Source organism: Rhinatrema bivittatum, chromosome 2 (genome assembly GCF_901001135.1).
Source record: "Rhinatrema bivittatum chromosome 2, aRhiBiv1.1, whole genome shotgun sequence".
Taxonomy (NCBI): Eukaryota; Metazoa; Chordata; class Amphibia; order Gymnophiona; family Rhinatrematidae; genus Rhinatrema; species Rhinatrema bivittatum.
Genome location: NC_042616.1, coordinates 683,537,372 through 683,562,620, shown reverse-complemented (window position 1 = coordinate 683,562,620; position 25,249 = coordinate 683,537,372). Strand labels below are relative to the sequence as shown.

The window sequence follows — 25,249 nt, the reverse complement described above, 5'->3', positions numbered from 1 at the left end:
TTATATACACATCTCTACTCTAATAAAAATCTAATAAAAATAATAAAAAAAGATAAAGGCATCTATCCTTGTGTTTACCTGACGGCTATTATAGATCGCCTACCTCTTTGTTTTCTTACTGCACAGGTTAATGCATGGTTGGATGTGTGTTTTGGATGCACATCCATAATCCGGATGCGATAAAGGGATCAGCGCGTCCAAAACGTGCATCCAAACCAGCGTGTAGCTAATAACACTCATCACATGTAAATGCCATGTTGATGAAGTATTAGCTAGTATCCGCCAATGTAAAAAAATAACCTTGTGCTCGATGTGCACATTTTAACTCTCAAAAATTAATGCCGGCCCCGAGCTGGCGTTAACTCTTCAGGTCCCCCAAAACCTGAACAGAAAAGCAGAAAATACTGATTTTCTATGTTTCCTCCGACAATGTTAATTCGGAGGAACCACAGAAAGCAGCAACATGAAAAAAAAAAAGCTTCCCGGTGATCAGGTTAGGGAAACGGATGCTCAGTTTACGAGCCCAGCCACTTCTGGGCTCCCAATACCGAGGAGGGGCTAATGATGCACAGTTTCCCTAGCGCCTCCTTTTTAATGTCATAATTCATTAGCCTACTGCACCACTCACTCGGAAGAGGTGGATGGCCGCGCATTAGGAGAGCGGGCGCCTGTTTTTCACGTGCTGATATTGCATTGGCCTGCGTGTAATAAAAATAAGCCAAAGCACACTCCTTTGAAATGAGATGGATGTGGGAACAGTTTCAAGAGGATAATACCTATAGAAGTGTAAAATCTGAGACCTCTTCTCTGTGTTCTCAGGGTGTCCTGCAACCCAGCACTGGACTGCCGTTCAAGTAAAGGGAAGTCATCTTCCCATTTTTTTACCTGTAAATATATTAAAAAAGCGAACTCCTGTTTTGGACCAATGATTACATATGACCCATGAACAGCGCTGATGTGAAAGCGTGCATGGCTGTTATGATGGTCCATTGTCCCCCTATCAGCAGTGTCTCTAATATTATATATTAGTTAACACATTTGAACTTTTGAACATTAGACATATGCATTGTTGTAATCTTTGATTGTGCACCCTTTGGCTCTGAAAACTCTAGCTGACATCAGAAGTGTAAGCTCTTATGCAGACCGCATAGACTAAACCATCTCAATTAAATCTGGTGGCTGAAGATCTGTTTTTCATTAGCTGTGAAGATCTTCAGAATTACACTCGTTTCAGTTCATTACATTTCATAATCACATCTGTGTGACATTACTGGGAAAAAAAACAGCTTACAAATCATTCTCTCGGGGTGCTTACATTGCAGTAGTTTTCACTGCCTCAATCTACTGGTAAAGAATCTAGAATTATATGCAGTGGTGGCTGGTGAGATATTAAACTGGATAGGCAAAATACATTTTTCTAAGGGGATGATATGTTCTCTCTGTGGCTTTCTTGCCCCAGCAGTAGATGTCAGGTGGATTCTGACACACTGCTCCCACCTTTGCTCACAGCTGAACCAGCCTGTAGAAATAGAACCCCAATGCACTACAAGGGTTTGCACCACAACTTCTTCCTGTGCCACTGTAGTAGATGTGGATGTGCAATGGAGAAGAAGAAAACTTTTGCATATGTGTAGCTATAAGGCTGGATAGCTTATCCTGGCTGTTTAATTTGCTGGCTTGATGCAACATAACACTGTGACTGACAGCAAAAATGTAGGGAGATGGGAATCAGTTAAAAATTAGCAGTAATTACCAATGGATGCTTGGGGCTTACTGTTATCTGATGCTTTCAAAGACTTAATGCAAAGTTTCTTGACTGCAGAAATAAATAAAAGTTAAAAGATGTAGGCGCTGAATAGTAATTGTGCCTATCCTGACCAGCCACTGTTTTACAGTGAAAAGCAAAATTGTACATAACATAGAAAACTCATTGACTGAAGGAGATGGCTGAATGGGGTTTCTCCCATCTAAACAGTCCATTTCATCAGGGGAAGGGCCTATGCTGATTAGAAAATAGATTGTTGCATAAGTTGTGATGATTTGATTCATTTTTCTAGATTTAGCTCACATCTTTTCTCCTAGGACAAGTAGGATGGTAGTCCTCACATGTGGGCGACATCATCCAATAGAGCCCAGCGTGGAAAACATTTGACTGGCAGACTGAGCATGCCCAGCCTGCTGCTATCCGCGCATCCATGTGAGGTCCCCCTTCAGTCTCTTCTTTTCCGCGGTGCAGTAGCCTCGCAGTGGTGGAGCTCCAACTACTTGAAAATGTGTTTAACTTTTTCGGGTGTTTTTTCTGCGTCGGGTCCCCCTTCGCGATCAGTATCCCTCCGTTTCGGGAGGTAGGCTCACAGTCAAGTCCCACCTCTTGCACCGTGGTGCCCGTTGGTCATCGACCACGCACCGGCTTCTTTTTTTGATGGCGTCGTCAGGTTTTTGACGGTGCCCGCGGACCATGTCCATCACAGATCCGCACAAGGTATGTATCCTCTGCCTGGAAGCCTCACACGACGTCTGATGGTGTCGTTTGTGTGACCAAATGACACTGAAAGGCGTCGAGCGCCCCTGGATAAAATGGAGAAGCTCTTCATGTCTCCAAAACCTTCCACTCCGGCTTCGGTGTCCTCGATGCCCAAGGACCGCGGGGAACCGTCTCCATCCCTTCCCTTGGAAGTCCCTCTATCCAGTACCCCTAAAGATAGGGGAGAGGGAGATCGATCCTCGGTGGTCTCTCCCTTCCCGCAGACCTCAGGGTCATCGTCATCCTCGGCGCCGGTGAAAGACTAGGCCAAATGCTGGAAATCTAGGAAACATCGACACCGGTCACCGTCTTGTCATGGTTCCGGTTCTGGAGCAGCATCGGCAGCTGCCGAGCCACCAGCGAAGTAGCACTGGCACAGGAAGCCCCATCCTCCGGTGACCCCAGGAGCCCGAGGTGTTCCCCACCGTGCCACCTCGTGGACCAGAGGATGTGCCGGTGACGCCTCATCCCCCTCCATCAAGTGCAATCGGCGGTGCTCAAACCACGACAGAGCATTGAGCTGCCATCACCACTGGCCCCTATACTGGTGCCCGAACCTCCGCCATCAATGCTCACACCCCTGCTGAAGCTTCTGGATATCCTTCTCGGTACCCTACTGATGCAACCGGTGCCTGAGAGGCCTTCGATGCCTCCTTGGCCACTGATGCCTTGTGGACCTTCCAGGACAGGCTGTCCTCCAGGGTTATCCTCATCAGTCTGGAATCGGGCCCTTTCCAGAGGGCTGTATCTACAGGCCACCTACCTGCCGGGTCACCTAAACACACTGGCAAACTGCCTCAGTTGGTCCTTACAACCACACGAGTGGTTCCTGAACCTGGAGGATGGTGGCAGACTTGTTCCGAAGCTGGGCTATGCCGGACATGGACTTGTTCGCTTCTCCCCACAATCACAAGGTGAGCAGATTCTGCTCCCTGATTCCGGGGAAGGGCCATCCGGCCTGTGATGCCGTCTCCCTTCACTTGGGGCAGGGTCTCCTGTACGTGTACCCCCCCTATTCCGCTCCTCTCGAGAACTCTGATGAAACTGCAAGAGGACGGCAAAACCATGATCCTAGTGCAGTGGTTCTCAACCCTGTCCTGGAGACCCCACCAGCCAGTCGGGTTTTCAGGATACCCACAATGAATATGCATGAGAGAAAATTTGCATGGTATGGAGGCAGTGCATGCAAATGTTCTCTCATGCATATTCATTGTGGGTATCCTGAAAACCCGACTGGCTGGTGGGGTCCCCAGGACAGGGTTGAGAACCACTGTCCTAGTGGCACCCTCCTGGCCAAGGCAGGTGTGGTTCCCTCTTCTCCAGGACCTGTAAGTGACCATACTTGTCCCACTGGAGACGGTTTCCAACCTCATATCGCAGAACCAGGGCACCCTGCACCACCCGAACCTCTGGGCCCTGGCCCTCACGGCATGGATGTTGAGAGCATGGTCCTTCAGCCTTTGCAGTTCTCGGAGGGCGTGTCCAAGGTCTTGATTGAGTCTCAGAAACCTTCCACCCGGAAGTCTTACAGCTCAAAATGGAAGCGTTTATCCATCTGGTGTGGTGGTCACGGACTGGACCCTTTCTCCTGTCTGCTCCCCCGCCTGCTGGATTACCTCTGGCATCTGGCCGAGTCTGGCCTCCAAACCAGCTCAGTCCACGTGCACCTCAGCGCCTACCACCAGGGTGTCGCTGGTGCGCCCGTTTCGGTCCAGCCTCTTATCGGATACTTTATGAGGGGCCTCGTTCAGCTAAAGCCCCCGCTTAGGCTTCCGGCTACCCCGTGGGATCTCAACATTGTCCTGGCGAGGCTAATGCGGCATCTGATCGAACAACTTAAGTCCTGTGACCTGAAGTTCCTCACCTGGAAAATCATGTTCCAGGTGGTGATCACTTCCGCTCGCAGGGACAGTGAGATCCAGGCCCTGGGTTACGTATGCTCCCTACACGAAGCTCTTCCATGATCATGTGGTGCTGCGTTTCGCATCCCAAATGTCTACCTAAGATGGTGACTGCTTTCCACATCAACCAGTCCATCATCCTTCCCACCTTCTTTCCGAGGCCTCATTCCTACCTGGGGAACATGTTCTCCACACCCTCGACTGCAAGCGGGCGCTTGCATTCTATTTGGATCGTACAGCGACCCATAGGCAGTCCTCCCAGCTCTTCATGTCATTTGACCCCAATAGACTGGGAGCAGCGGTGGGGAAACAAACCTTGTCCAACTGGCTAGCAGATTGCATTGCCTTCTGCTATGAGCAGACAGGCCTGCAGCTGGCTGGCAGGGTGAAAGCTCACTCTGTGTGGGCTATGGCGTTATCAGTGGCCCATCTGCGTGCGGTCCTTGTCGCTGAAATTTGTAGAGCTGCGACCTGGAGTTCTCTCCACACGTTCGCTGCTCACTACTGCCTTGACAGCGATAGTCGCCAGCACAGCGCTTTTGGCCAGTCTGTCCTGCGCAATTTATTCCAGTCCTGAACCTAACTGTCTCTTATTGTGCTCTCTGTGGGACCAGACCACCCCCTGTTTTTTTTCCCCACAGCACCGCAGTTGTGTTTTGCCCATTGGCACCTTGTTCAGCTTCTATGGATCTCTCTGGGCGAATGGGGTAGTCTGGAGCTCTGTAATCACCCACATGAGAGGACTGCTTTGTAATCACCCACATGTGAGGACTGCTTGTCCTAGGAGAAAGCACAGTTGCTTACCTGTAACAGGTATTCTCCTAGGACAGCAGGATGATAGTCCTCAGGAATCCTGCCTGCCTCCCCATCATGTTGGGTTCATCTTTGGTTTGTTGTGTTATTTTTTCTCGCTCGTATTTTTTGCTATATTACAAGACTGAAGGTGTACCTTGTGTGGACACGTGGATAGCAGCAGGCTGGTCATGCTCAGTCTGCCAGTCAAAGTTTCTAGAAACTTTGACAAAAGGTTTACGTGCCGGGCTCCATCGGATGATGTCACCCACATGTGCGGACTAACATCCTGCTGTCCTAGGAGAACACCTGTTACAGGTAAGCAACTGCGCTTTCCTCAGTAGCTCAAGGCAAGTTACATTCAAGTACAGTAGGAATTTTTCCTGTCCCCAGAGGTCTTGCAATCTAAAAGCTAGATGCACTAAGGTGTGGGGGAGGGGGGTTGCCAAGAGAGTGGGGCCCTCCCTTGATAAAAACATTGCACCTGAATTGCCACATTGTTTTGTCTTGCGGCAAAACACCACAGGGCAAAAAGACATGGCATCAACCCTTTACAAGCAATGGAAGCCCCCAAAGTGTGGGGCCACCATCGCCTTAAAGGGCCATCCTAACCTAGAAACAAAAGCAAAAAATGTACAGCCGTATGCGGGGGGGGGGGGGGGGACCAACAGTGACCCTTCTGCTCACACTGGGGCCACCACTTGAGGTGGCCCCTACACCCAAAGTAAAAAAAAAAAAAAGATGCATGTAATAGTATTGACAATAGGGTCCTCCCACCCCACAATTTCTAAGTAGGCCATGTCATTCAGAGTTTCCCTTTCAATGCCCCACTCAACAATAAATAGCTATACTTCCTTCACCTAGACCGGACGACCCCCCCCACCCCCCAAATTCAATAAAAGACCTCATTGCTCTTTACTGGGATCCCCTCCCCCTTCCCCCAGGCCCTCCAAGTATGAAAAAAGCATTGGTTTCTAGTGAGGGGGTCCCTTATCCTCCTTACCCCCGGTCCCACACCCTCATACATCTAAAGTATGAAATTTGCCAACAAAAGGTCCTGGGGCTTGCCCTAGCCCCAGGCCCAGTCGGCGCCATTTTTGAAAATAGTGCCGACCTGACCTTGCCTTGGTCACATGAGCATTTAAGAAAGCGCTAAAAACATTTCTGTTGCAGGATGTATTTGAAATGGATGCATAGGTTTAGTCAGCTGAGCACTGCTGGTACTATGTAGATATGGCTAATTCACTGGCTGAGACACTTGGATGTCTTGTTTGTTTTTATATTTTATTTTATTATGGGATCTCTAAAAGACATTGTCCTGCTGACCTAAGTACTTTAGTAGGTGATAAACCTTGAGCATTGCATTAAAAGAAGCTGGAGCTTTACCACTTTTGATTTTATGGATTATGGTAAGGACCTTGAAGAGGATTCATTGTTCACCTGGTAGCCAATGTAGCAACATTAGAACCAGAGATATGTGATCATTTTTTGACATACCTGACAGTATTCTTGCTGAGGAATTTTGGATTGTTTGTGGTGCCTTTACTAAATATTTCGGCAAACCTAGGTAATATAGAGTTACAGTAATCAAGTTCTGACAGTATCAAAGATGCTGTTCCAAAATCATTAAGTGTAGATATGGCTTAGGTTTGCGCAAAATTCTTAGTTTCCAGTAAGCGTCCTGTACCATCTTTTTTGAATAGGGTTTAAAGATGAGCTGTGAATCAAAAATCAAGCCTAGATTATGTGCTTCCCAAACACATGAAACCTTGTGGCCTTGACATGAAATTGGGATATGTGAATGGTTTTGTTGTGTTATACTAAGATTAATTTTTGATAAGTTTAGAGAAAATCTGTTCTAATTTAACTAACCTTTAATAATAGACAAATATATTGAAGTGAGATCAATGTTAGCATTTTGAACAGGGACACCTATAGTCAGTGAAAAACCAGGAGGAAATTAATGAACCACTTCTAACCTGTTGAGAATGATCATGGAGGAATAAGGAAAACCATTTGAGTACAAGGCCATTTATTCCTAATTGAAACAAATGAGCAAGCAAAATGTTGTGAACCAAAGTGTCGAAGGTCACTGATATATCCAACAGCACAAGAATATAATTTGTACTGTTGTCAAAGCTTCATTGGATGACATCAGTGCTTGATCTAAGCAGAAGTTCAGTGCTGTAATGAGGTCTAAACCCAAACTGGAATGGATCAAGGATGTGGTTCTCATTGAAGAAGGCTTGAAGTTGATCAAGTACTGCAGCTTCAACAACTTTGGCAAGAAATTAGGTGGATGAAATTGGATGATAATTTAATAATTGTGAGGGATCAGAATTAGTTTTTTTGAGTATTAAACGAACTACAGCTTTCTTCAGGTCAATTGACAAAAACCCTTCAATAACTATTAATTTTGTTTTTATGAGTGTTTTTGTTGTATCCCACCATGAACCTTGGAGCAACTGGGCTATAAATGGGCATCCCCTACACCAATCACCTGATGCACTTCCGTGTGGACTATAAAATAAAGATAAAAACAAGTCCTATTAAGCCCTACCCCCGGCTCTGAAGCTCTTCTTCCATGTAATACAAAACTGCCTTCCCCAGACCACCCGTAAGCTTTCTGTCAAATCCCTGATGATCTGTTGGGTAATGGAGTGATCCCCCTTGCTCCTTTTGCACTGCGCCATATTTCTAAATGGCATCAACCGACCCCAGCTGCTTCTTTGCCTTGCAAGTGAGAGGACCAATGAAACAAATGAGGTTAGCCAGTGTTATTTTAAAAAACGGTACTGGCAGGGCAGCAACAAGTGGGGATAGTTCCTGCCCCTACTAAACCAGCAGACATTAGACATTAAATCTGGGGATGGTCCAGAGAGGTATGTGAGTAGGGGGGGTCAAGGCACTTTTGGCTACATGAGGGTGGGGCTTCAGAGCAGAGATGGAATTTAAAAGGGGCTTATTTTTATTTTATGGCCTGGGGAGGGGCTTGGGTGTCATTTCAGGTGAGTTGCCCACAGATCACGAGGGAGATAGGTTTTTTTTTACAGGGACTAGCAACCACTTTGAAAGATGGCAGCGCCAGGATGGGAGGCTGCCACTGTGCATTGCTGTGGCCAGGACTATGCAAAGTTCCTGGCTATAGCAACGCAAATAAAACTTTGCAGGTACTGCTGTTTAGTAAATCTTGCAAAGTTTTTCCATGTAGTAAAATGGTGCTTCCAGCACTATTTTACCATGGCTAAGTAAATAGGGCCCAAAGTCAATTACCTTCAACAATGCAATGTGCTTATTACAAATTTTTTACACAAGTGTAACCCCAGCTAGAGGCTCACAAAATAAAAGAAGCCTGCAGCTGGATTTTTGTGTTCCTGGCACCAGCTCTGTGAATTCAAAAACTGCAGAGCGGTTAAGTAGATGTTGGATTGCACCTAGCTCAGAGACATGAGGGCAATATTTTCTTCTGGACAGGGAAATTACCAACCTCAACCTTTTCTCCTGTGAGACCATCAGATTACATCCCTGCACAAAACCGTGTCATCTTCTCTCTTACCATCCATTTGAAGATCCAAGACCTTGAACTCACAACCTTGGGATTTCTCATTCAAAGTCTCACACAATGAGTTGCATCTTAAAATTATAAAATCTTTTATTCTTCTGGAGTACCAGCAGTCAGTCAAAAATCACAAAAAGATGAGTCACAGGATTCTACAGCAGAGATAACAGTAGCAACAAAGCAAACACACTTTGCTCTTCCTCTTTCTTTAGCATTTTACCAAGATACATATCTCTTCTACTAACACTCCTTGAACATTAGCCATTCTTCCAACATAAGCACATTAATACTTACACCAACTATATTGATTCTTCACAGCAGGACAGTTCCAAAGAAGAGCACAAGATCTCCTACAAAGGATAAATTGTGAGTTTTCTATCTAAATGGCTAGTTTTGAATATTCCCTTTAATTATCTGGCAAAAAAATAACCAGATAATTCTTTATCTGGCTAGAATTAGCAGAATAAGAAAGGGGTGTGTTGGGGGCGTTCCGGAGACGGGCAGAGTTAGGTGAAAAACTTAACTGGTTAACTCTGATATTAGGAGTTACCTGGATAAGAGGAGGTCTAAAGTTATCTGGGAACATGCTCTTAAAATACAAAACTCCTCTCTCCTTCTGGTGGATAGGAAATTGATGGCAAAAAAGCTTCCTCCCAACAAAAATGTAAAACAAAATACTTCTTCGTGCTCAATTGTCTGTTCTGGACAACTGCAAAAAAAAAAAACACCTTACAGCTGGAGCAGGGAACAACAGCATCCCATCCTATTCCCCTTATCCAGGACTGACTTCCCTCCTGAACTGGAACAGATCAGGAAAAAAACAAAGATCTCTCCAACAAGTCAAAGTTCCTTCAACTTCTCTCCTCTCTTCAGACCCTCCCAGATCCATGAGGGCACCAGCAAGAGAAAAGCCCTTATCCCTATTGCTTAGACTGTGAGGCTTAAAAAGGTCCACTAGCAAAATCTCCTTCTTCCAAATCAAAAAGACAGCCTCACTCTGCACATGCTCATCCCAGGTTTTATAGAGAGAGCTTGATCAGTCCCATCCATCTGAGGGTGAGGAGCCTAAGGGATGGTCTAAAAAATGCTGGATGTTACCCCGACCTAAGACAAGGGGCAGTCTGTTTTTAGTGAGGGATGGAAGCACTCCTCACATACACATTTTATTAGTTGCTTCTGTCTATGCACAGGAGCATGACTAGGAGTTGCATCAACATAGCAGGACAGGCCGTGGCCCACAATGTGAAAAGAGGAAGAAAATCCGTGAATTATTTTGCAATAAGATCCTTGCAGAGCGATGGTGTACGGTCATGCTGCTGCTTTCTTTCCTGATCTGAAGAACAAGGAGGAATGGCTTCTGATGTGGAAGTGCCGAAGTTGGTAACCACTGAGAAAGAATCAGAACGGGAAGTCCTCAGGATAGGGGGGGGGGTCCTCAGTATAAGCTCTGTCTATGAGTCATCCCTCCCAGAAGCTCTCTAGGTTCTTCTTGTTCATTCCAAGCACTTTCAGATCCGCATGCGTGGAGAAATATTGTGCTGTGCTTCTCAAAATATATTTCCTCTTACGCCATGGGGTTTTCAACCTTGAATACCCCCCAACCAGCCTGGTTTTCAGGATATCCACAATGAATATGTGTGAGATAGGCAGCTCCGAAAACCAAAGAGAATCTGTCGTAAGACTGAAAACCAAGCCTCCAGCCCCTTGCCCCCACCACACCTATGGGAAGGAACAAGCTGTTCATTACTGATGACATCATGGTAGCTTTGGAAAAGTGATGCCAAAACGTAAGGTCGTTACCTAAGCAACGGTTTCCCTTGCAATAGCTCCAGGGCATTTGTCATTACTCCTTGTGCTGTGAACACTGCCCTGGAGTGGGGATGCAGGAATGCAAGAGTGTGCCTGAGTAGATCCACCCATCAAACACGTAGAGTTATGTCAGCATGCCTCATTATGAAAGCAGTGTTTGTGTTAAATAAGATTAACCCGAAAAAGTGGCAAGCAATTTACGTGCCATTGATGAAATAGAGATTTTGACTTAATTGTACATGTTTTAATTCTGCATAAACAAGTAATCAGAGCCAGAGAGTGTCTTACTTTCCCACTGCAAGCTAAATCAGAGCCCAGGATTTTCTGCAGCCAGAATAAGAGATGGAGGCTTGAATTGTTTCAAGTGCAGTTGTTCGCTGGTGCTGAGAAGGCCCCATATGTCACACTGCCTCGTGATGTAAGGATAGATACTCCGATGTCTCCCAGTTGGGAACTTGGTCAGTTTATGCCAGAAAGTTCTTCTGTATAACGTAATGTACAAATTTGTGTGCAGTGTTCTTTAAAACGCTCTTCTGTTTACCTTTTCTTGTGCATGCTCCGTTTGCTTCTGTGTGCTTGTTTTTACGACGTGTGTACACACACAGCTTATGGGGAATATTCCGCATCATTCTTCAAAATGTGTTATGGCGTTAACGCTGCATAAAATGCTGTAGCGTGAATGCAAATGTTTGGTGGGACGGGATCAGGGAGAGGTTTTGGCGGGAATTAATTAAATTAGAGGACATATTGCATGGTCTTAATGCCAAAAATAACTACACCTTTTTCCCTGGCAATATGCTGGCCATAATGCAATTGTTGACATTTCTGGGCAGAGAGAGAGAGAAAGAACCTCTGGGGAGGCCCTCACTGTGTGCACCTATTTAAATCTCTATAGGAGGGCTGCCTAATAGGTCGAGGTGATTTAGGGGCCAGTTTTGCATGTAGAGTGAGACGCACGAACAGCACAGTACACCTTGGTGAAGATTTGATGTCATTTGGAATGAGGAAAGTCTCACAAAGATGAAATTTTGTACTGCGTTTTCTCACCCTAGCATGATGGTACCGTGTTATAGAGTGATCACGCGGTAACTCCAAGATTTCCTTAAACACTCCCCTTTTTGTTAGTGTGGGCGTTATCACTGCATTATTAAAACATTTTGATGAATCTAGGGGATTGCTTGGTGGGCCTTGAGGAGTTTCTTGTTGATCTTTATGGGGCCAGTGTACAATTCCAAACTTGTAGAGAGTGAGGGGATTGCAAGTTGATTGATAGCTTGTATCTTATCCCATGCTGTGAAAATGCTTTTCCATATCAATTTCAGTCTCCTGATATTCAACTCTGGTGTTTCTTTTTGTTCCTATTTCTTTGTCTCTTTTTCATCCTAGTACATGTTTCATTTTGTATGATAAAGCATAAAGTTGTTTACTCTGCAATAAACAATGCACTAACCTTTTAACTGTTATCATAGGTGCAAATGAAAATATGACATTTACAGCTGCTAATACCGAGGCCCGCAGCAGCTTACAAGTAAACATACACAATAAAAGAATAAACATTCTGGCCCTATGTACTAATGTGCAACTTGTGGTGCATTATTACCTACATCTCAGGGAGATGTAGATATAAGAGATGCTCTGAGCTTACCCTTTTATGAACAGTGAGTAGAGGGAGTTGGAGTATTTTTCTTTCAAGATCCTTTCTTAAGGTTCCTTCTCCCAAGGTCAGGGATTGGTCAGCTCTGCCTTCTAAATTTGGGTTGGAGCATGTGCAGTGAAGGAATTGTAGGAGTCCAGGCTTAGTTAGATAGAGGCAATACATGATTATGACCCCAAAAGATACGTGAAAATAAATGGTAAATTAAATAAACAAAATGCTTCTTGAAAAACTGGGACTAAAAATGAATTTTTAACAAAATTAAATAATAATCATGATGTCAAAGGAGAACATCATACATAGGCCATGCACTACTGATATTTAAGTGCTGATGCCTTGTTATAATCATGTCTTCTCCTTATTGCAAATATATGAAAGATGCTTCTTGTTTTTTAATTGCAATTAAAATTAGACAAAGAGGGAGCAATATTCAGCTTGGCTAGTTAACTGGATAAACTTGTCTGGCTAACCAGCAGGTATATTCAGCAGTGTAGTTGCACCGTGAATATGCCCAGCTATCTTAAAGTTAGTCAGATATGTTTATTCTGCTAAATTTAGGACAGGTAGAGTTAGCTGGATAATTTATCTGGCTAACTCCGCTCCACCCCAAAATGCCCCCCAGCTTACCTACTTATTTGACAGTTTTGCCATTTAGACAGATAACTTTTCAGTTATCTAAGGGGGTCATTTTCCAAGGAGTTACCGCAGGAGATAATTCCGCAAATCGTGCTAACAGCCGTTAACGCGATTTGTGAATGCAAATTTCTAATATTGTATTCAGGGGACGGAGTTGGGGCGGAGCATATGTAAAGTAAGAAAGAGTTATCGTGTGTGGCAAAACAGCTGCAGTGTTAGCACAGCCAATAGCTACAACCCTTTCATTTGCAGTACGTTGTGCACTAGAGGCCGGTAAAGTTTTGAGAGTGAGAGAGAGAGAGAGAGAGAGAGAGAGAGAGAGAGAGAGAGAGAACCATGCTATAGTGTCACTTCCCTAGACAGGTATTTGTATCCCTATGAGAGGCCCACCTAGTAACTCGAGGTGGGGATTAGGTATGAGTGTAGGGGGTTGGGGGCCGCTTTCACATTCAACATGAGACATACGAACAGAACAGTGGTCTCTTGTGAAGATTTGATGGCCTTCGGAGTGAGGAAACTCACTCCAAGATGAGATTTGGGCAATGTTCTCTCCACCTAGCTTGATGGACACTCTACCTGGGCAACAACAAGCTAGGTGGAGAGAACATTGCCCAAATCTCACCTTGGAGTGAGTTTCCCCACACCGAAGGCCTTCAAATCTGCACAAGAGACCACTGTTCTGTTCGTACGTCTCACGTTCAATGTGAAAGTGGCCCCCAACCCCCTACACTAATACCTAATCCCCACCTCGAGTTACTAGGTGGGCCTCTCATAGGGATACAAATACCTGTCTAGGGAAGAGACACTATAGCATGGTTCTCTCTCTCTCTCTCTCTCTCTCTCTCTCTCTCTCTCTCTCTCTCTCTCTCTCTCTCTCTCTCTGCAATGATTCTTTGGGTGTTTTATTGCACACCGGGAAAACATCGCGGCACGCAAAGTTTTCCCGCTGCACGAAAAAAGCCTCATTTGCATGGGAAACGCCCCTTAATGCGATATTGGTAAATGAGGCCCTATGTGGCTCTTGAATATTAACCTCTGAGTCTTTAAATCAAACATTGTGAGTCTAAAATGTAGAGACAGCAAAACATGTTTCATTCCAGCTCTATATTATAACAACAGGAAACCTCTTAACTGAAACAGTATTTAAGCTTATCTATGGATAACATAAGCTGTAAACCAAGAGGACCCAGGATAAAGAAAACCCGAGGCTGGCTGTATTTTGATTGACTTATTCATCAGTGGTGTTCGCAACTGTGTTGCTTAACTGCTCCAAGGCTCACTGATCGCACGCCGGCTGCAAGGAAATGACATTAAACATAGGCACTCTTAAAGTAAAAATAGACCAATCAGAAAAAAGGCACATTTGAAATCTAAATACAAACTGCTGTGTAAATAGAAAAACATGAAATGCCAATTGCTGTAATTAATATGATAGTCCAAAATCATTGAATGAAAAATCAAGGACAAAAATAAGAATGTCACACTATATTAAAGAAAAACAGTCCAAATCTTCATCCAGACCCTGAGGGACAATCATTTGCAATTTGTATGTCCACAATTACCCCCTAAGGTTTAGTTTCACTAGCCAATCCTCCTCTGCCTGTAGAAGCCAATTGTATTACTGTCCAGTGGAGGCTCGGGAAGTTATGTTCCAATCTAAATGTAGCAGGATCGCGGTTTGGACTTTTTGTGTATGCAAGCAACTTCAGTGTTCTATTAAATGAGGAACATAAGAACATGCCATACTGGGTCAGAGCAAGGGTCCATCAAGCCCAGCATCCTGTTTCCAACAGTGGCCAATCCAAAAGTTATAAGGCCCCAGTGAGATTTGAACTCATAACCCCTGGTTTACAGTGCTCTAACTCCTGAGCTATGGAGCCCCTAAGGAATGTACCCTCCTCTCTGTTAAAAATGCAGTTCACACCTCCTGACACATAGCTGAGCCAGGGCTCTGGAAAATTCCTCTGCTGGGTCCAGATTAACCTTTTGCCCCCATGCACATCCTGTGCACTTCCAGCAGATGCTTACAACCCCTCAAGGCTCCTATAAAGTGGAAACCTGCATTTTTACCATTAAACCTTTCAGCACCTTTATGCACTTTCTGTGGCTTAGGTGCTGCATTAGGTTAAGAGTGCCTATGTTTAAAGTCATTTCCCTGTGCCTGGTGTGCAAACAGAGAGCCTTGGAGCAGTTAAGCAGCGCTGTTGCGAACACCACTGATGAAGACGAGAATCAAAACAAGGCAAGCATCAGGCTTTCTTTCTCCTGGGTCCTCTTGGTTTATAATTTATGTCATCCATAGATAAGTTTAAATACTGTTTCAGTTAAGAGGTTTCCTGTTGTTATAATATAGAGCCAGAATGAAACATGTTCTGCTGTCTCTACATTTTAGGCTCACAAAGTTGATTTAAAGACTCATTGTCTGATTTTATTGCAAAGTAAAAATAAGAAGCATTTTTCATATATTTGCAATAAGGAGGAGACCCCTGATTATAAAAAAAAGCATCAGCACTTAAAATCAGTAGGGCACAGCCTATACATGATGTTCTCCTCTCGTATTATTATTATTATTATATTTTGTTAAAAATTCTTTTTTGGTTGCACAGTTTTTCAAGAAGTGATTTGTTTATTTAATAGTCAAAAAGGGAACAGACAGTAGGAATGAAGAGGGTTTTTTTTACTTTTTGGAGAAGTTTTGTTCTGGGACCTGTGCAGGTAGGAAGCCCCCCTGCCCATAGGGATTCTGGCTCAGAGAACATCAAAATGAGAACAGGCACTGAAGACTTTTCTCTTACTTTTATAAACACTCAGGAACATTAATTTTATTTTTGAAATGGGCTTTCAAGTTTATTTTTGTTGCAGTAAAAGTTTATTTTGAACATTGGTGCAAGGAGGAGGGTTAGAGCAGTGGTTAGAGCAGAGGGCTACAAACCAGGAGACCAGCGTTCAAGTCCCACTGTTGCTCCTTGTGACCTTGGGTAAGTCATTTTCCCCTCCATTGCCTCACGTACAAACTTACTTTGATTGGGAAATACCTACAGTACCTGAATATAAGCCAATGTGATATCTCAGATCAAATGTCAGTAAATAAAATAATAAATAAGTTATCCTGCCTGTTCTCTTAAGAGTGAGTACTAACCAGCTGAGACAATGGACTGTGAGCACCACTAGTGAGAAAGAGTTTAGACTGGAAGTCAGCCCCCCATCTCTGTGTGCCTGGGACCATTGGAGAGTTGTATGGAGGGAGAAACAGAGGTGAAGGAGTGAGTGTGGGGTGGGGGTGGGGACTGTTGTGTGCCTCTCCATTCCAGGAGGTCCCCAAAGGGGGGGGGGGATGGACATATGGGCAGCAGGGTTTACAGAATAAATGTTGGCAGCAGGCTGATGGGGGGGGTATGATTTCTGAGAGATTCGCTGAAGTTCATATTTTTTGTAAACTTTTCTGCAAAGCCAAAAAGACTTGCTTTCACTTTTGCTGCATATATTTTCTATTCCTCATCTGCAAAACAAAGGGGAAGCATAAACTACTAAGCTATATAAAATTACAACATAATAAAAAAACACAAATCAATAATTTAGACATTCCCCCTTAAATAAAAATGACATTAAAAATTACCCTCAAAGTGATCAAAATAAAAGGAAAAAGAAAGAAATTATGTAAAACAGGTATAATATTGATCAGAATGTTTTTAAAGAGGTGTGGGAGTGTTGGGAGGTGGATAAGAAGGAGGGAACGGAGTTGGATTTAAAAGAGAAGGTAAAAGTAAATAATGAACAAATAAAACTGATTATTGTGGAAGTGGGAAGTTTCAATATTGTAAGGCCATCAGTCAGGAAGCAGTATGCGTTTTGGTTTAATAACATCTGTATTGCAGCAAAAAAGAGGGCCCAACAGGCTGAACGCCGATAGCATAAGAATAGAACAGATGAGAATAAGGAACAATTGAAAATAGAAATTCAAGAGTATAGGGTATGTTGTGAGCAGGAAAAGAGGAAGTATATTTCAGAGACCTTGAATAATTAGTTGAACTGACCTCTTGAATTGTTTTTCCAGGCTAAGAGGTTGATGGAGCATAAAACTACAGTGCAGTATTCAGAAGTATTTTGTACATAAGCTTACTCATCTATATAGTACAGCTAATTTGAAAATAGATGTCTAGGGGGATGAGAAAAGTCTTGTGTTTGAGGAGAATGGGAATGGAGGTTTGACCTGGTCTACCTTCTCCCCAGTACCTACTGAAGAAATAATGGAAGTAATTTGTTCTATTCATGCCAGAGGTTGTGCTTTGGATCCATGCCCATTCTGGTTGCTTCAGGTTTTGAAGGCATTATTTGGAAAAGTGTTGGTTGATAGTGTTAATTCTTCTTTGAGTCCTGGGATATTACCTGAAGATTTAAAAGTTGCTCAAGTGAGGGCTGTATTGAAAAAGGAAAATTTATTCGTGATGATGTCCCAATTATAGGACAATTTGGCTAACTTAATCACAATGTGTGTTATCTTAGCACAGGTATTACCATTTTGGTAATACCTACATAATATCTTTAAACATAAAGGAAACTATTTTATATCATTTCAATCTTTTATTTATTCACATTATACAAAAACATTATTTATTACATAATACACCAATGAATTATTAAAAATTCCCAATTTCCGCACATTCACACTCACCATTCATACCACATTAAAATAATACCCAACAATATAGGATTCTAATCGTTTCGCTCTCTCTGAGCTTCCTCAGGGGCTAATACAACTCTTTCATTACAATAATTACGGCTTCAACCTCTTCTTGTTGATTTTACAATATTAGACTGTTATATTGTGTCTTTCATCACTTGTCCATTTTTATTCAAGTGCTTCTTTTGTTGAACCTTCACTATTGTTGCCCAATATTTGACCATATAATCTTTCCCAGTTGTATTCAGTGTTCTGCAAGTCTTCACATATCAATTTTCATCCCTTTATACAAAAACATAATACATAATTATGCTTGCCCTCATCTTCTCCCCCATATTCCTATAAAACAACATCTAATTTTCCTTACTTGAACTCGCTATTTTCATCCAGCATTCCCTACTTCCAATTGTTGGTCACAACATCATCCCATTTTCATCTGTCCAACGCTCCACTGATTCCTATTAATAATTAAATCAATACATTATAATATTTCTATTCCCTTCTTATTTTCATTGCTCCTACCGGCTCTTCACAATAATGAAAATTACCTGTGCAGTACGATATGTTTCACTCCTCTCCAACTAATGCTCAAATGCATAAAAACCGAGTGGGTCACATGACAGCTTATTCTAGGGTATGTTCCACTGGAAACTGCAGACCAGCTATGTGCATTCCCTCACCTCTGAAGTGGATTCTACACACTGCAGCCCCAGCTTTCCTGTGTTGCACAGATTTGTCTTGATACCTCTTACAAGTGATACTTAATGAAGATTTATATATTTGCAGCCAAAATTTTAAATGGTGGTAATAGTTTCTGGTGGCAGGCTTCCAGGGCCCTCACGCTTGATCTGCAAGAAGACTGATGCTCTGCTGCCACCACATGGTCAGAGCCCATGCTCCTGTTGCCGACGGCGGCAGCAGGAGCAGAGCACGCAGTTCAAAACACTGCCTCACTGGAACCCTCGCTGAAAGTCTGACTTCCGATTTGTTTCATATGATTAGAAAAGCAGCAGCTATATATTACTGTTAAATAGTGAGCTTGTGGGCTTAAAGAAACATGACACCTTAGAGACGTATCTCAGAGTCTTCCCTCCACAGACATTTTCTGCATTTCTTGCCTCTTTTTATTCGTTTGTTTCAAGCTTTGTGTTGTACTGTTGTCTAGTCTTTTAGAGGTCAATATTCAAAAGCCATTTAGATGGATAACTGAAAGGTTAACCATCTAAATAGCTATCCGGCTATATTCCAAGCTGTACGCAGCTAAATTCTAGCCGCATAATGACTTAATTGGCTAGAATTTAGCCGCATAAATAGGGGGCGTTACAGGGGTAGGTTCTTATGCAGCTAACTCTGGTCACGCCATAGGGCTGTCATAAAGTTGGCCAGATATACTTATCCAGCTAACTAAGATAGCCTGAGATATTCAGCGGCATGGTTGCCCCACTGAATATCCCTGTTAAGTTAGCCAGATAGCTATATTCGGCTAATTTAACTAGCCACTCCGCGGCTGAATATCGGTCCCTTACAGTCCAAGGTGCAAACAGATGTGTTGGGCCTGTGTACTAAACGCATATACAGTGATGCTTTCTGCTTCAACGGCAGGGGGAAATGTGGAAAAGAGGATTTACATTCAGATAACACCCAACAAGGCATTGATCTGTGCAATCTGGGTAAACAAGCATCAGGGTAACTTGCTTGATGCGGGGGTTTGGGGGCGTGACGGTGGTCCGGGGGCGGTCCGAGTCCTCCGGCACAGCAGCCTGTGCCCAGAGGCAGGTGTAACTCGAAGAAATAAGGTGAGGGGGGGGAATTTAGGTAGGGCTGGGGGTGGGTTAGATAGGGGAAGGGAGGGGAAGGGAGGGAAAGGTGGGGGGGGGGGGGGAGCTAAAAAAATTCCCACCAAGGCCGCTCCGATTTCGGAGCGGCCTTGGAGGGAACGGGGAAAGCCATCGGGTAGCGCGCACAAATGTACCCCATGCGCTTAGGAATTAAAATCGGCCCCATATTGTGCGCACGCTGCATATCAAAATCAACCCAGTAAATAGGCCCTATTAGTTCTGTGTGGGCCTTTTAGTTTTAATAGGAAAGTGAGACCAACAGCAGGGAATTGGGCGTAGGTTGAAATATCCTTCTTGTGGCCAGAGCCCTATTTTTCCCCAGAAAGAAATAAGAAGGTTCTAAATAATGTATTTTTGAAACTGTGCAGTGTTTGTTTTAATTTAGAATTAACTTTTGTTTTAATTCTAAAGAGTAGAGATGTGATTTGGCCGAACCTTTGGGTTCGGCCTTCGTTATCAGCCCGCCACAAGAAATTTCGTTTTCCCGCAGTTCGGACTGATTTTTTTCAGCTACACCAAAACGAAAAACCCAAACCCACCCCAACCCTATTACAACCCCCCCCCCCCCCCCCAGAACTTGCCGAAAGTCCCTGGTGGTCCAGCGGGGGTCCCGGGAGCAATATCCCGCTCTCGGGCCGTCGGCTGCCAGTAATCAAACTGGCGCCGGTAGCCCTTTGCCCTTACCATGTGACAGGGGATATCGGTGCCATTGGCCAGCCTCTGTCACATGGTAGGAACAATGGATGGCCGACGCCATCTTAAAAAAAGTTCATAAAACATTAATAACTTTGTAAAAAATGTAATTCTATGTTAACAACCATTTGAACGAACCTTTTTGAAAACTGTTAAACATCGAAACTTTGTAAACCATTGTGATGGCGAAACCGAACGACGGTATATAAAACTCGACAAATAAATAAAATAAATAAATAAACATGTGCTCTGGTGTTGGTTGTTCTTTGGATTAATGGTGTAAGAAAACCTCCCTTATTCTGGGGGTCTCTTTTCTAACCCCGGAGAGTTTTGAGTATGCTGACCTGGGATAGGGAATTCACATTCTGGGTTCCGTAGATGGGTGGTCTCCTGTAAAGTCAACTGGGTAGAGGTTACCTTGAAATAACTCAATGTACACACACAAAAATTCGTGCTCCAAGCAGAAACAGACGTTTACGAAAAGTTTTCAGTCCACAGCACAAATGATAAAAATAGCAGGAAAAACAGTTCAGATACAAAAATACACAATGCAAAACTTCCTCTAGAATTATTCTCCACCAGTCAGATCTTAAAGACAGTAAGAATCTTTCCCCAGGCTCAGTCTTGGTTACAAAGAGTTGACAGAGTCTCTCTAATTAGTTCTCACAGTACTCACTCTGCTGAACCAGAAGATATCTCCCTTTGTACCAGGCAGACAGATGACCCAGGTCTAACTCCTGAATATCCCACAGAAAGAGCTCCCTTTTCTTTCCAGAGACACTGCACAGGACTGAAGAGGCAGGCCATGAATCCTTCTTTTAGTTTTTTCCTTTCTCACAGCTTCTTTACTTCACCCGAATTTCCTCCATGTTCTAAGACTCCTCAAGAGACCCCATACTTCTCAAGGACACTTCAACAATTTCTCCTTAGCAACTACTCCCCTAGACTCTTCAGACTACTCCTTATACCTCATGGGAGGCATATTTTATACTCCCTAAAACTCCCATTCCCTTTGTGGGATGAACCACCTTGCCACTAAAGTTGTTTACACGCACACCCACTGAACTTCTCTTGACTCTCCTTTGCCATAAAGCCCCCCAGTACAAGAGATAGCACCCACTTTAGGACACTTACTGTCCTCTTAATGAACCAGAAGCTTCTATGTTGTAGAGGATAGTCCATCCTCCAGAACACCTTTACCCTTTTTCTGAACCCTTCAGACTGAAAGATTCCTTGTAATTCACACTAGAAGGGCGACCAAAATGATAAAGGGGATGGAACAGTTCCTTTATGAAAAAAGGCTAAAGAGGTTAAGGCTATTCAACTTGGAGAAGAATCAGCTGAGGGGGGATATGATAAAGGTCTATAAAATCATGAGAGGACTAAAATGTGAATCAGCTATTTACTCTTTCAGGTAATAGAAGGACTAGGGGACATGCCATGAAGTTAGCAAGTAGCACATTTAAAACAAATCAGAGAAAATTCTATTTTACTCAATGCACAATTAAGCACTGGAATTCGTTGCTGGAGTGTGTGGTTAGGGCAGTTAGTGTAGCATGGTTTAAAAAAGGTTTGGATAAGTTCCTAGAGAAGTCTATAAACTGCTATTAATGAAGTTGGCTTAGGGAATAGCCATGTTATTACTGGCATCAGTAATATGGGATTTATTAATATTTGGGTAGTTGCCAAGTTCTTATATCCTAGATTGCTCACTGTTGGAAACAGGATGCTGGGCTTGATAGACCCTCGGTCCACCCAGTATGGCAGCCTCTTATCTTCTTTTTTTTTTTTTTTTTTAATTTATGCATTTTCAAAACTTTATAATAACATAACAGAAATACAGATATATTGTAATATGACATATTACATTTGTTATTTCATATCATATATCATATCTGAAACTTCAGGAAATATGGGAGAGCTAATGGGAAAAAAGCAGCTAATAGAAGAAAATAAGGATCATTCAAATCCCATACATCATAGTAATCAGAGGCGATAACTGGGTATTTTCAAATTGCTCCTAACCAGCCTCTGTGCTCACTGGGGCATGAGAGTCCAAAAACACTTGGAGCTGAGAAACTTCAAAAAAGGTATATTTGAAATGTAAATAGTTAATTTCTCACCTGCAGGGAAATTTCAGCAAAAATCTAGCCCCAATAGCTTCAACATCTGGTCTCAATCTCAAAACATTTTTTCTCCTTACTTGCGTTATCCTTGTCAAATCCGGATAAATCCAGATTTTCTGGCCATAGAAATTTTCCAAACGCTGACAGAGAAACAAACACAGCACAGCATTGCGTTCCGTTGCAAAAACAAATGTAGCAAGAAGTGTGGCTCTTGTCTTAATCTCAGTTTCTATAGTTGTTTCCAATAACTCAGTCAAATGAAGTGATCTTTCAGGTATCACCCTTCCATCTGAAACATCTGCAGCAGGTTTTACAGGTTAATAATATACCTTAGCAAGAGCTGGTAAAGCTTGCGGTGGCATCTTCAAAATATGAATTAGGTATTGTTTAAACATTTCCTTTGCAGGAATTAATATTGCTAAGGGGAAAGTCAATACCCGCAGGTTCAAATATTTTATAGAATTTTCAATAAACTCCAATTTTTTCTCATTGTCAGGCCGATACAGTACAGTGCGCTCCGACGGAGTGCACTGTTAACCTGCCCTTGGACGCGCGTTTTCCCTTACCCCTTATTCAGTAAGGGGAGGAAAACGCGCGTCCAACCCACGGCACCTAATAGGGCCCTCAACATGCAAATGCATGTTGAGGGCCCTATTAGGTATGCGCGCGGGATACAGAAAGTAAAATGTGCAGCCAAGCCGCACATTTTACTTTAAAAAATTAGCGCCTACCCAAAGGTAGGTGCTAGTTTCTGCCGGCACCGGGAAAGTGCACAGAAAAGCAGTAAAAACTGCTTTTCTGTGCACCCTCCGACTTAATATCATGCGATATTAAGTCGGAAGTCCCGAAGTGTAAAAAAGTTAAAAAAAATAAAAAAAATTTTAAAATGGGACAGCGGCTGTCGGGCCGAAAACCAGACGCTGAGTTTTGCCGGCGTCCGGTTTCCGAGCCCGTAGCTGTCAGCGGGCTCGAGAACCGACGCTGGCAAAATTGAGCGTCAGCTTTCAAACCCGCTGACAGCCACCGCTCCAGGTCAAAAGGAAGCGCTAGGGACGCGCTAGTGTCCCTAGCGCCTCCTTTTGCCCGTTTCTACTGCACCACCTGAATCGCACTGAATCGCACGCACCGGTGAGTGGCCGGTGCGCACGCCGGGAGAGCGGGTGTTTGTCCACTCTCCCGCGGACTTTACTGAATCGGCCTGTGAGTAACTCTGACTCGACAAACTTTTGCTGAAACACATCAACTTTTTCCAAGCAACCTTCACACTTTTCCATATTTGTTTTATTTGATACTACTAAGTTCTCCAGATTTGTAAATCGCTGTTGAACGTTCAAAGTATTCTGAGTAAGGTTAACAATTGCCTTTTCCAATGATTTTATCACAGTTCAGAGTGAACCGAGGGTAGTCTCTGCCGGGCTTTGAGGCAAAATTCTTTCCTCCTCCGGTCTGGACTCTCCTCTTCCCCCCACAGCCTGGTCTCCTCTCCTCACCGCTTCTGAGATCGAACCCAACAAACCATCGGGACCTCCAGTCACCACAGGGGAACCTCCAAGTCCTGTTAAACTCACGTGTTGCGGCAGGGAGGGAGTGCTAGGAGTGCCGGGGCTCAGTGATATTGCCTCAGCCAGCAGAGCCGACTCCTGCTCCAACTCGACTTCTGCAGCGACCCTTTCCTCCGGCGTCATCCCCAGCATCGACAGGAAGAAGGACGAAATCCGTGGCTGAGCTGTTGTGGGCACATGAGATGATGTGGGTATCTCCCTTACCCGTGCCTTCAGCTTTGAAGCATAGTCCAAAATTAGATTCCAAAAATATTGTTTATAGGCAATTGAGGTCGGAGAGCTCCTTCTTAACGTCTGCCTCTGTTGGTGGCCATCTTAGCTCTAACCCAGCCTCTTATCTTCTTATATTCTACTACCATCTAGTGGCCAAGCCTGGTCCACAAATAGGAGGGGAAAGTTGTTGGCTGATCTTATATGCTCAACTACTTAAAAGGGCAGAATACAAAGGAGGAAGATGACAAAACCATCTTGGAGAAAGATAGTGCCTACAGTATCTGTGGATGGCAGATGGGATACAATATTATACTGCAGAACCCAATGGCGAGAATCATGACCAACACCCGCAAAAGGGGCCACATCACCCCCATTCTAAAGGATCTGCACTGGCTTCCCATCCCTTTCTGCATTCAATACAAAACTCTCATCATCCTACACAACACGCTTTACAAAGACAACCCTCCCTGGCTCGAAGAGCTGCCACGTTTCTGATCCTCTAACCGCCCCACTAGAACCTCCCTTGCAGGCACCCTTCACACCCCATCCCTCAAAACTGCACACCTTACCCTCACTAGAGAAAAAGCCTTCTCCATTGCTGGCCCCTCCCTCTGGAACTCCCTTCCCACTGATCTCCATCTAGAACCATCCTTACGCAACTTTAAAAAAGGCATCAAGACATGGCTTTTCAAACAGGCCTACCCAGATACTAACCAAACCTAGACAAGGTCCACCCTGCCGCGCAGAACTCGCCTTACAATATATTTATGTATATAGCTAGCCCAGTTACTTTTTGCAGTCTCCCAATGATGTAAATATAGTAAGTTTCTATAGCTATTTTGGTTACTCTCCACTTTCTCCTCTTTACTTCGTTTCAGTATTCTACTCTTAGTCCTTCTCGTTCCTAGCCCTTCTTTTCTCCCCTTTTCTTGCCTGCTCCCCTCACCCCACCCCCGTTAAATGTAATTTTTCCTTTCTTTGAGTTAATTGTAAACCGGCGTGATGTGTTCTACGAATGTCGGTATATTAAAAGGTCATAAATAAATAAATAAATAAATAAATAAATAAAATATATAACAGCATGGACAGAAATAACCGGTCAGACTGGATGGATTAGTTGGACTTTTTCTGCCATTATCTACTGTGATTACACATACAATAGCATGGGATTTGAACCTAATGCAGAATAATCAGAACCAGAAATAGCAGTAATAATAATTTTAATGGACTCAAGAATGTCACATTTATATATGAAGAACCA

The 25,249-nt window shown here is 43.6% G+C and overlaps 1 protein-coding gene and 1 long non-coding RNA gene across 4 annotated transcripts in view; one reads left to right on the top strand and one right to left on the bottom strand.

Moving 5' to 3' along the window:
• Positions 1-25,249, top strand: part of PAG1 (phosphoprotein membrane anchor with glycosphingolipid microdomains 1) — a 464,692-nt gene that overhangs the window by 377,466 nt on the left and 61,977 nt on the right. The gene's annotated exons all lie outside the window — the stretch shown is intronic.
• On the bottom strand, positions 17,527-18,227 carry LOC115085475. Its single transcript, XR_003854857.1, has 3 exons — positions 18,105-18,227; positions 17,924-18,014; positions 17,527-17,838 (listed from the first exon to the last, which is right to left on the bottom strand). It is a non-coding gene; the product is annotated as an uncharacterized LOC115085475 (long non-coding RNA).